Source organism: Equus caballus, chromosome 2, assembly GCF_041296265.1.
Source record: "Equus caballus isolate H_3958 breed thoroughbred chromosome 2, TB-T2T, whole genome shotgun sequence".
Lineage (NCBI taxonomy): Eukaryota > Metazoa > Chordata > Mammalia > Perissodactyla > Equidae > Equus > Equus caballus.
The window spans coordinates 103,336,141-103,348,775 of record NC_091685.1 but is presented as its reverse complement, the minus strand read 5'-3'; the positions used below and the strand labels follow the sequence as shown (position 1 = coordinate 103,348,775).

Sequence of the window (12,635 nt, the reverse complement as noted above, 5' to 3'; positions counted from 1 at the left end):
AAATTCAATTTGCTTGGGCTTGTTAATATTTTGTTTGAACAAACAATATCTTTTAAAGAAATAAGCAATGATTATTTTACTTTATTTATAATTTTATAGACTAGAAACAAACGTATTTTAAATTTCTTTGTTAAGATTATTGGCAAGGTAGGATAGCTTTTTAGCTATATTTCCCTTTTAAAATGTCTATTCTAAGTCTTTTACTCATTTCTCTCTTTGTCACATAATGCGATATCTTATCCATTTGAGCTATCTTTTAATATAATAAAGGTATTAATAGTTTGTGATATTTGCCACAAAAAAGCTTATTTTTTAGATTTTCAAATTTTCAGACACCCTACACTACAGAATTTAAAATATTTTATCTAGACTCATTCCTTTAAAATACTTGAAATTATTACTGAAAATCTAAAGTACTTTTGTATGGTATTTTATTCTTTCCATTCAAGTGACTAATATTTCAAATTTCACATATTCTCAAATTTCTAACCATCCAATCAATAAACATATGCATGACTTTTATTTCTAGGTTTTCCCATTGTCTTGGTCAGGTCAGACAGCTATACCAAAGTACGATAGACTGAGGGGCTTATAAACAGCAGAAGTTTATTTCTCACAGTTCTGGAGGCTGGAAGTCCAAAATCAGGATGCCAGCATGGGTGGGTTTTTGATGAAAGCCTTCTTCTGCATAGCAGAGTGCTGTCTTCTTGTATCTTCACATATCAGACAGCGGGAGACCTCTCTAGGGTCCCTTTTATAAGAGAACTAATCCTATTTGTGAAGCTTCCATACTCATAACCTAATTACCTCCCCAAAGCTCCACTTCTTACAACTATCCCATTTCGGGTTGGAATTTCAACATATGAATTTTGGGGGGAACACAAACATTCAGTCCATAATACTCTTGATTCCTTATATTTTCAAATCTAAACACAACTGGTCTTTTTAAAAACTATATTCACTCAAAAAAAATTGTTCACTCTTAACTGTTTGAGAGAAAAATCCATGAATAAAAAATGTAGGATATCTAACAATTTTCATGTTTAAATAGCTCGCTCTGCAGATGTGATATGCAAAGGTGACCTTTTAGTAGTTATATTTACATATATTTGATGTATTATATACATCAAAGTGGTTGTGTGTCATTTTACACATAACAACTACTGTGAAGTAATCCTTTTTTGCATTTTAATTAGGGAATTTTAAGCCGTAGTATTATCTATTCATTTTCTCCCAAATTTGGGATAATGCAAAGGTCACCTGATACAAAGGTTGGCAATATTAAGATTCTATTTTACTAGGATATAATAAAACAGAGAAAAGGGACAGAGAATAATTATTGATGTCCTAGGTAAAAATTTTCCTAGTTTGTATCCTGGGCAAGGATAGATGTAAAATTTCACTCAAAATCTAGAGTATGTGTAAATATCTCTTGTTGCACGATGTATGTCAGGTAAAAGAAATTGGTGTAAATTAGAGCAGAGAGGAAAATTGGTGTGAGATAATGCTAGAGAGGAAAGAAAGTGAGTGGTATTAAGGAGGTTTGTCTTTTTCCTAAGGTCATTGTAAAGCAATTCCACCATTTTAAACTTGGAGATTGATATATTTATGTAATATGAAAATGCAAGGTGACATAAATAGATTTCAGTTTTATAAACTCATTTTTTTTCATATTGAGAATAAATTTGAGTGAGGCACAAACGAATATGTGTGCATCAGTTAGGTTTTTATGGGGTCACAGTTATGATGCGAGACAAGATGGCAATTTGGTTTAGGATTGTGATGACTGAAATGGAGAAGAGAGGGACTAACAAGATAATTAAAGGATTAGGGTAGCAGAGTGTCATGATGAAGGATGGAATATGTGGAAGATGAGACACAATGGTGTAAAGAATGAATCCTAGTTTGCTGATTTAAATCACTGAATTCAGAATATAGTACAAGAAGGCCAGGTTTGGAGAAGACTAGCAGAGATTTTAAGGTCTTGGGAAATATTTAGGAAGATTTTTCACTTAAGAAGGTGGATATAGGGATGTAGAGATCGGAGGAGAAATTTGGACTGAAGACAATAGTCTTGTGATTCCTATACATATAGGCAGTCATTGACGTCATGGACGTGAGTAGCATCATCTACAAGGAGAAGACAGAATGGAAAGGGGAGGGCTACTACTAAACCTTTAGGAACATGAACATTTATCTGACGGGTGAAATAAGCCTACAAAGGAAACTGAGAAAAAAGAAATTGAAAAGTCAGGTGAATGCAAAGTCAAAGGAAACAAGGAAAGAGAGTGGTTCAAGAAATACAGGAGTGACTAAGAGTGTTGACTAATGTTTACAGGTACAATAGGAATATAACAGAAAATCTCACACGGTTTTTCAACTTGAACACAATTGCTAACTTTGGAGAGCTTTTTTATAAGAATGATTGAAGTTAGCTCCAGATTGCCCTGGACAGATTCAAAAGGAGGAGGATAAATAAGAAGAGGAAGAAATTGGAAAGGATATGGGGAAATGTCGTCATTAAGGAAATTATTTTTTGTCATGAACCAGCTAAAGCATTACTCTCTTTATTAAAATTATGAAGTTCAGTTAAATCTCTATCCTATTAGGAAATATTGCAATGTTCTCAGGTCAGTGAAATTATTTTCATTTGATGTTATTATAACTTGATATTAAAATGTGCTATATTTTATTTATTTATTTATTTTTTGAGGAAGATTAGCCCTGAGCTAACTACTGCCAATCTTCCTCTTTTTGCTGAGGAAGACTGGCCCTGAGCTAGCATCCATGCCCATCTTCCTCTACTTTATATGTGGGACGCCTACCACAGCATGGCTTTTGCCAAGCGGTGCCTTGTCCACACCCGGGATCCGAACCTGCGAACCCCTGGCCACCGAGAAGTGGAAGGTGAGAACTTTAACTGCCGCACCACCAGACCTGCCCCCAAATGTGCTATATTTTAATCCGGATATACCACTCCAATTTAGTAGACAATTTACAGAATTCTATAAACTACATCCATAAAAATGTATAGATAATTTTACAATTATATATAACATCAATAACTTGATTTCATACTATACATTGAGATATTTATCTTATATATAATATATTTTAGATGAGAACATACATGTGTATATATAATACAAGACAAAATTATTGATTAAATAAGTAATTAACAAATGCTTTTTATTTCAAATAAAAGAAAGTGCTTTCATTAGAACTCTAGAAGAAGAAGAAGTATATTATTTATACATTTAAACTCTTTAAAATGAATTAGCTGTTGAATTTAATGCTTATTAGTTTATGATGTATTGTAAACTGAAATGAAAGCTACATTTGCATATGAGTTGATTATTTGGCTCCACTAAGGTATTTGTAAATGCCCAACGAATACATTCCGTATCAAACCATTAACCAGGAGAACATTTTAGCCCAGACATTTAGTCACTTATGCTTCCCTTTCCTAAATGCATGATAAATTTGTATTACCAGAGTTGTTCTTTAAAAAAATTACATTGGTGCACTTTTTTAAAAAGGGCAAAATCATAAATGGGAATAAAACTTTCGAAGAAAGAGAAGAAACTTTAAGATGTTTATAAACTTAAAAAAATACCATAATGGAGATAGATTCACTCTGATAACATTGGTAGGAATGATCTACTTCTACAGTTACAAGAAAAAAATAGTTTCTTAGAGAAAAGGCAAGGGCCAGTTAAGAAAAGAAGGCTTTATTCAAGTGTCAGCTATACTTCAGGATTGGGTGGCCATATTGGAAAAGAGAATGGCCCACAGGATTGAAATGCAAGGAATCAGTGTAGTTCATAAGCTCCACTGGCATCCAATAAATGCCACTGCTTCAGGCCTAGGGGTCTTTAGATTCGGTCAGAGTGAAAAATTGGGATTAAGACTGTGGACATTTGCTTATAACCAGTGGCAATAAGTTTACCTCAATACCTCAGTTTCCTGCCCCTTTATTTGAATCCAGTGAAACTGATCTAAAAATATGATGATATGTTACATATAAAGTAAGCATATAAAAATCCTATGTATGAGATGACTGCATTCAGGTGCCACGTTCCCTTCTATGTCCTTCCATGTGTTCTCTTCTTTTTCTAGCAATACAGCCTGTCCTTTGATCATGTGATAACAGTCTGATTCGTCAGGGCTTGGACCCCTTTGCTCACGTTGTAGTGATTGATATCAAGCGTATCACCCAGGTTTTAATTGGCAATAGTAGAGGTGGCAATACCATAATAATGTCCAATTTGCAAAATCAAAACTGGTAAATTCTGACCCATCAAGCTCCTTAAAGTAAAAAAAGAAACAAATACAAAGCAAAGAAGAACTTAGCTCCTCCCTATGAGTCCTTGTTCTGTCTAAAACACTGTGCTCTCACTCTATCTACTGTATCAACAAGTATTACTTTAAGTAGCTTTGAAATTTCCAAAACTAGCTAGTTCTATTTGGCAAACATTTTTTCACAATCTTCATATACATGACACTGTTTAAAACAGAAAGTTGAAAATGAAACAGTTCCCAAGAAAGTGGATGAGATGTATCAGACACTCAGATACCTATAACGGCAAAGACAAATTTTTAGATAACTTCAAAATGATATACTTAAGATCATTTTAGTTTAAGGAAGCCATAGATTACTTAGAACACGAACAAGTAAAATCCTTGAGAGATTGTTAATGTCTGTACGTGAAGAGTTGAGCATAAGTCAGTCCAGAAAGCAGAAACGTGTGCATGGATGCTGTGACAGAGACTACTAGTTGCCTAAGAAATATCCATTCTCCTCTTCTTTCTTAAAAATGGAGCTCCAATTTTATTCCAAGCAGCCAAACGGCAAAATTAAGGGCTATATTTCACAGCCTCCGTTGTAACTAGGGTGAGTCTTATAATAACGTTATTTAATTCTGCTCTGACTCAGCTGAAAGGATATTATTTTTAGGATCTCTAATTCTTTTCTGCCAGTATGTGGACAACTATCTTATCAAGCAACCTTGAGTTTGAAGTCACGTGCTGTTGAACGCAGTGAACAATTAAAAGGAGACGGTTTTTCATGAGCACCGACCTACCATACTGACTGGGGATTCTTCTCTCTGATTTTCACACGCATGTGAGAGAGAAAAGCAGACTTCTGCTTGATTTAACTACTCATTTTATTATTTTTTTTTCTTTTATACAGCCAAGTCAAGCCTAACTGATTCAATTTCTATTTGGACATGTAGACTGGGAAATCATTTCATCAAGAAAAAATGCACAGTCCAGCAATAGCATACAAAGTGCAACGTATAGGAAAAAGAATGGACAGGAGTTTCTCATGGGTAGCTACTGGCCCTGTGTTATTAAAATCAGTACAACTCTTTAAAAAGACGTTTTATGCATTCAGGTGGAACATAGATGCTCTAGTCGCCTTTGCATACTTCTAACAATTATTTTTCTCACCTAATCTTTGAAGGCATTTTAGTGTCAGACATTTGAGAGCATAATAAGTAGTCAATTAAATTTGAATAAAATCTGCATAAGGACAAAATCACCTCAAAATAGATACAATAGAATAAGAGTGGAAAATGGAATCTATAACGTTAGATTATTTCCACCCCATCACACAAAGACATGCAGACACCCAATTGCAATAGAGAGGCAAAGATAACCAGGGCCAGTGGTGAGACTGAGAGGGCATCTTGCTCGTGTTTGGAGTGAGGGTGATGACCAGATTCAACAGCACCCACTAAGAGATAAAATGAAAGAATTGCAAGCTGTGGTCAGAGACCAAAATTCTTCAAGTTTAAGATTTTGGAAGTGATGGGAATGAATAACGCACATGCATATTAAAGTTTGAGAGACATTCGTGAACAGAAGTGGTTTAGTTGGCTCAGGGAAGTCTAGTTTCTAATACTGAGAGGCCACTCTGAGCCACGACGACACTTTCCAAAGGAATTCTTAACTAGATGTTGACAGACTGACTGGGCAGACTGCCATTTGAGAACAAAGACATGTTGTATTAAAGTCATAACATATGCAGAGGGATAAGTTTATTAATGTTTTCCCCACCCCTAAGATCTAAAGAAGATCTAAAGGAGAGGTAGAGGAGAGATGACCCCACAAAGAACACAGTTGTGTCAATGGAAAGTTCATTTCAGGTTCTGTAAGACATTGGCAAAGTAAATTCTTATGGCCTATGAATAAATTTACCTTTTTAATTCTGAACAGCAAAATATTTGCTTTCTATTATTCATCATCTTATTACTCTCAGTAGTATAGATGATAAAATGAAAGTCCATACTGGGACATTCCCCAAAGACACTTTTCAAAGTGATTGCCCAAACTAGCTCAAAAATACAAAATTGGTCAAGAATTGTATTTCATTCTTAACATCAAAACCTATATCTCACTCAAATGTAATTTACCGAAGCCCCTTTCCATGTATACATTCATACATTCTCTTATTATGCTAAGCTCATCATATTAGATGAATTTCAAGTGAAATCAATGCTTGCTCTTTGTTAAACGTATTGGAACAAAGAAATGACTTTCTAATTTTCAAGAATACTTAGTATATTTTATTTATGAAGATTTTAAGATGCATTTACCAATTGTAATATTTAATTCAGAAGATACAGAGTGTATTGCATAATTTTATCTATATTACATTGAAAAATAAACTTTACCTTCATTTTTCATCAAATATTCAATTTGTATTTTTCTACATATCTAGGCTGTTACTTTCTAACACTATTTATATCTTTTTAATTAAATAGACTATTTCAGGTACATTTTAAACGCTTTTTCCATTTTAAAATATGCATATATCATTAAGATACTGTGTTCAAATATGAAATTACACCTAAATGAAAACTTTCTATTTTAGTTGCTTTTATTCTTGGAGACTTAAACTTACTGACGATTTAGTGGAGATACAGGCATACCTCATTTTATTGGACTTTGCTTTTCTGTGCTCCACAGACATTGTGTATTTTAAAAAAATTTTCTTTCTTTCTTTTTTTTGCGGAAGATTAGCCCTGAGGTAGCATGTGCCACCAATCCTCCTCTTTTTGCTGAGGAAGATTGGCCCTGAGCTAACATCCGTGCCCGTCTTCCTCTATTTTATATGTGGGACACCTGCCACAGCATGGCTTGACAAGTGGTGCCTAGGTCTGCACCTGAGATCTGAACTGGAACATGCAAACTTAACTGCTGCACCACCAGGCTGGCCCCGAGACATTGCCTTTTTTATAAGACCCACCACTAGCAAAAAGATTATGACTTGCTGAAGGCTCAGATGATGGTTAGAAATTTTTAACAATAGAGTATTATTAATTAAGGTATGTACATTGTTTCTTTAGAAGTAATGCTTTTGCCCACTTAATAGCCTGTAGTATAGTGTAAACACAACTTTTATATGAACCGAAAAACTGAAAAATTCATGTGACTTGCTTTTTTCAGTGGTCAGGAACCAAACCCACAACCTCTCCAAACTATGTCTCTAATAGATGTTGAGGGAAATAAAAATATGCATTAATGTAAAGTATATTATAATATTAAATTAGTAAAACGATGTTTCTACAAAATACGATTTTTAAAAAAACTAATAAATATTTACATATAAATTTCCCTCAAGTAAATTAATGCTCAAATTCATTTACTACCACAATTAGCTCTAATGTTAATGTTAATAATTACTTCTGAATCCAAATAAACGGTAGGTGTTAAAAAATATTGGTGAAAATGTTACTTTAAATGTGATTGGGACTTTGGAGAGTTACGTAAAGAGAAATAGGCTATTTTTCCTGGTCACACATCGCAATTTTTTCAAATACCATCATATACATTTTCTGGATGTTGTTTATGTACTTTTAAATTAACAAAAATGGAGAAGATGGAAGAGAAACAAATAGTAGGTAGAAAATGGTAGAATTCTGTAAATGTAAATTACATAAAATATTTGGCCTCTTGAGAATTGTTCTGGGTCTGATTATTATCGTCAAATCTTCTCATGATGCATTTCCACGCGAGGAAACAGTTTTTCTTCAGATTTTTGTAGAAAGGGAGGTCTCAAGATTGCAGTGTTTTCACATTGGCTCTCTAGGCTTCCTTCTCAGGAATGTGTCTGTAATAGGATCTCCTAACCTGGGAATAGATCTATTCAAGAGATCTATTTAAGGTTCCCTTAAACTACCATCGATTTATGCTAAAATTTTCAAATCCTTGTTACCTGTTTCTTCTCATTAACAGCAACAGAACTGAAGAATAGCAATTTCCCCGAGAGAGAGAGAGTGAAAGAAAAAGTAAGTAAAGGAAACAAGAATGAAAAGTAGTTTATCATACATCGAGTAGAAAATCACCCTTATAACTCTATAATTGAAGACAATATAATATTTGTGCAACAGGGAAAAAGAAGATAGAATAGACTCAAGAACATACGAAAACCCCATTTATGAGAGAGAAGATAGTGACCAACATTAGGGAAATGGTGAACACCCCTGGGGAAAAGGATGATGTGTACATCATAGATACTGCTAGTGTTGTCTGTAGATGTCCTGATTTCTAGACATCCTGTGTAGACGTGACATTGAGTGTGAGCCAATGGAGCTGGAAGCTCTCTTCTATAGTAGAAGGTCCCCACCAGCCTCTCCCCATAATGCTTTCTTTTTCCATGGGTGACTGAGAGTGGCCTCCTATCAGAGTGCTTGAATGCTAGGCAATTGGAGCTTGGTTATACCTCGTTTTGCAAAATAGCTTGGTAGAGTCAATTGCTGGAAAAGAACTGTGTCTGTGGAGAGTTGCAGCCCCCTCTGCTGGCGATGGGAACCTCCAGTCTGGTGCTAGGATGACTGCAGACTCTCCTTCTGGGCTGAAGGCAGGGCCCTCAACCAACCAGTTCATTGCTGGGGAATCCAAGATATGTAACCGTAGACCTGTTTTCTGGATATTGTCATATTCAGAAAGAAAGAATGGGAAGGGCAAAAATTGGAAGAAGAAATTTAAATGCATGTAAGTATTAATATCTGGGATACATAAAAATTAAAGATTAATAATCCAGTAGAAATGGATAAAAAGATTTTTTTAAATGAGCTAGATCTTATTAGCAATTAGTGCAAAATTAAAACCATTGGGTCAACAAAGATTAAAAGTCTAATAACCACATGTATTGGTTAGCATGGGAAACAAACTGTGATAAACTGCTAATGTGCTTAAATCTATACAACTACCTTGGGAAATAATTTTTTGTTATCTCATAAAACTGAAGATATACATATCTTATGACTTAAAAATTTTGTACTTAGTACCAGGGAACACATATGAGGATGTTTTCAGAAGTTTTGTTTGTCTTAGCCAAGAAACTAGAAATAATACATGTCCATCAAAAGTAAAATGGATAAATATTCACACAGTGTTCTATGTTAATGCAAAGGAATGAACTCAGCGATGTATACTGGCATGGATGAAACTCAGGAACTCGATATTGAGAAAAAGAAGGCATAGAAGATAATTTACGCTAAAATACATGAAAAACATGCAAAACTAAGAAACTTACAGTCTAGGGATAAAAATTTGTGGAAAACTATAAGAAAATTCATAGAATAACCATAAAAATTATGGAAATGGTTGTCTCTGGAGTACAGAAGGATAGGGCAATGTGGTCAGAGAAATAACACAGGGGGCCTCAGTTTTTTAAAGAATATAGTCCACAGTTTAGCAAAAAGGAACTAATGAATATGATGTTTATGAATAATACAATATGCTGATGTTTTCAATAGGATTTTGTTACATTTGATCTAATTGGGAGCAGACTTTCAGAAATATTTGTGGATGTATAAAAAACCAAATTCCATTCTGTTATTAGGCTAAAATATTATATAATTGTTTTAAATATGACAATAAAAATGTACCAAATTCTACTGTATCAGAATTTAAAAAACATAGCTACATGATATGCTTACTTTTTTAAAGAGTTGACCACCACCCTGCGCTTTAGAAAGATGAAAGACAGCTAATTTAGAAATTTTGTGTACTTTACAGGAATTGTCAAATAAATCAATTTAAGCCTCTTTTATATACACTTTTCTGGTTGAGTCATTTTTAGACAGACTACAAATGAAAAAATATTATGAAGATGCCTATGAAATCTGCCACCTGGTGGAAGTCACCTGGAACTACAAGAACAAATTATTGCTCGTTTTTTCTCTTCCCTTCTGGATATATTCCTATATCTCCCCAAAAGACAAAAGTGGAGGATGGAAGGAGAGGGCGTTTGTTTGCTTGTTTGTAAGCCTCAAACACACTTATGAATTATTTTGAACAAATTATACAATCTCCTAAGTGAATAATGTAGTGCAACTTCTTAAACAAAAAATGATAATCAATAAAGTGTTATGAAAATATTATAATGCAGTGAAGTGCACTTTATGAGAAAAATATTTGCATTATGTGATAATAGATGCTAAATATACATCTGCTCAGCTTCTATTATTATCATTAATAGACTATAATTGTCTTAAGTATAAAGCAAATGTAACGACCAATCACGTTTGGAGCATATTTTAGTTTTCGTTCAGTTCTCAAACACGGAAAAAGAAAGAAGCATTTCTTAATAGAATATTGTATATCTAATACTGTCCCATTTCTCTTGACATTTAAGTCTTAGCCTCATGTTTTGAGTCAGTTTTATTTTCACTGTTAAAAGAACTTCTAGACTGCTGATTTAGCTGTATTTCTCAAGTTTTCATAATACTGAATTTCATTTACACACTTTAGGTTATTTATATTCTGCTTCTCTTATTTAGTTCAAAAATGGGGAAAAGGTCGTGTAATGAATTTCTTAAGCTAAAAATATTTATTCTTTGTATAGTGCTATATAGGTAGCAAAAGTTCCATCTATTACATTTAGTGTTATTACTTACATGGAGGAAATAAGTGAAATAACAATGGTTGAACGCCTATAGCAATAATCCAAACCTTTTTGCAAGATTAGCTATATAAACTCATATATAAAATAAAGAGAAATTTTCTATGGGTTTTTTAAATTCAAAGTAAAATTTCCCTGCTTGTAAAATGCCTTGATTTTGGTGTCTGACATAGATATCTTGGTTCTAGACAGACTCACTAATCTAAGGTAATGTTATACTTACTTAAAGATCCATAGTCTTCCTAAATTGAGAGAACTGACATGTGTAACCTAGAGTGGAGAAAAAGAAGAAATAACATTTTATAGCAAATGCACATGGGAAAAGGAGATATGGAATTACATTCCAGAATACCTGGGAAGTCTAATCTCTTTCTCAACTCACTCCTCTTGGTCTGGACTGCTGAGCAACTGGGTGGAGGAAATGCTCCCAGGATCTTTGATTAGTTTATAAAGGAAGAAACGTTTAAAGACATCAGCAATCAGTATCCAGAGGAGTAAAAATAATAACACCTAATACATAATAATGGAAAATTACAAGTTAGGATGAAAATGACAATGATGTGGATCGATTATAAATTTAGTTAGGAGAGATAGGGATTTCGTTTTAATGTAAAAATCAGAATAAGAGATCAGGGACTTATACTTTCAAATCATCAGTTGATGGATTTGTCAAACAGTGAGGTGAAGATAGCTGCAAAAAAAATTTATACATAGACAAGAAATAAGAAACAAAACTGGAATGTTTCCTTTGAATATGAGTAGACATCTTTATGCCTGTAACTGTCAAGAAAGAGCAAACCATGGTACAAAAGACAGAGAGAAAAGTTAGAGAACTGTCTATTAGAAATAATATCTTTAAGCAAAGAAGAAATTTTTGAGCAAAAACCTAAGTATAGAAGACGAGAAAACAAAGCGACTTGAAGTTTCCCAGCCAGTATTTATGTCGTGGTGATGCCATTAACCTATTCAAACTTGTACAAAAAAAGAGGGAAATTATGGGCTATCTGAGTCTAGACAATCAGAACTGTATGCTGTTGCAGCTGTGTGCTATACTCCTGCTGACTGTCCACCAACACACCCTCGCTAGATCCATTCTTGCTGACATATTAATTTGTTGCTACAGATTTAGGAATTTCTCATTGATGCACACTTACTGAGATTACCACCTACAGTAAGCTGGTTTATTTGGTTAAATTGTCCTCTTTCTATGAGTCTCTGATTTGAAAATCAAAACCAGCATTTTTCTTCTCTTTTTATGACATCATTCTTAACATAGTTCTTAATACCCTTCCTTTTAAACTTTAATAATTTGACTAAATACAGACCTGTACTAACTTGTAAATCCGTCTTTATCTAAAAAATATATTGAACTAAATTATGTTTTATCATTATATTTCTTCAAGATTCAAATGAGTTTTGTCTTTGAAATGTATTTGTGTGTATTTGTACAATTTGTGCAAACATATTTGTTTGTTTGTTGTCTGAATGTAGAAATAGGAGAGTGCTTTTCCATGTAGAATTAACACCATCATCTCTAACATGGAAATTGATGACCTCTTGATTCACAGATCTCAAAGTTCTCCAACTTCCTAAACACAGGAGAAATTCATCCAAATCATATTCTTTCATCTTTCTTGACATGTATCTTCTATTATTATCATCTAGAATTGCTCTAAAGAAGATTCTAATTTTGCAGTATGATTGTTCCAGCTCACAT

General features: G+C 33.7%; 1 long non-coding RNA gene across 4 annotated transcripts in view; it reads left to right on the top strand.

Moving 5' to 3' along the window:
• Positions 1–12,635, top strand: part of LOC111770384 (uncharacterized) — a 76,932-nt gene that overhangs the window by 36,217 nt on the left and 28,080 nt on the right. For all 4 annotated transcript variants that reach the window (XR_011430765.1, XR_011430767.1, XR_002803642.2 and 1 more), the window contains exon 4: positions 8,245–8,297. This is a non-coding gene — a long non-coding RNA (uncharacterized lncRNA). The remainder of the gene's footprint in view (positions 1–8,244; positions 8,298–12,635) is intronic.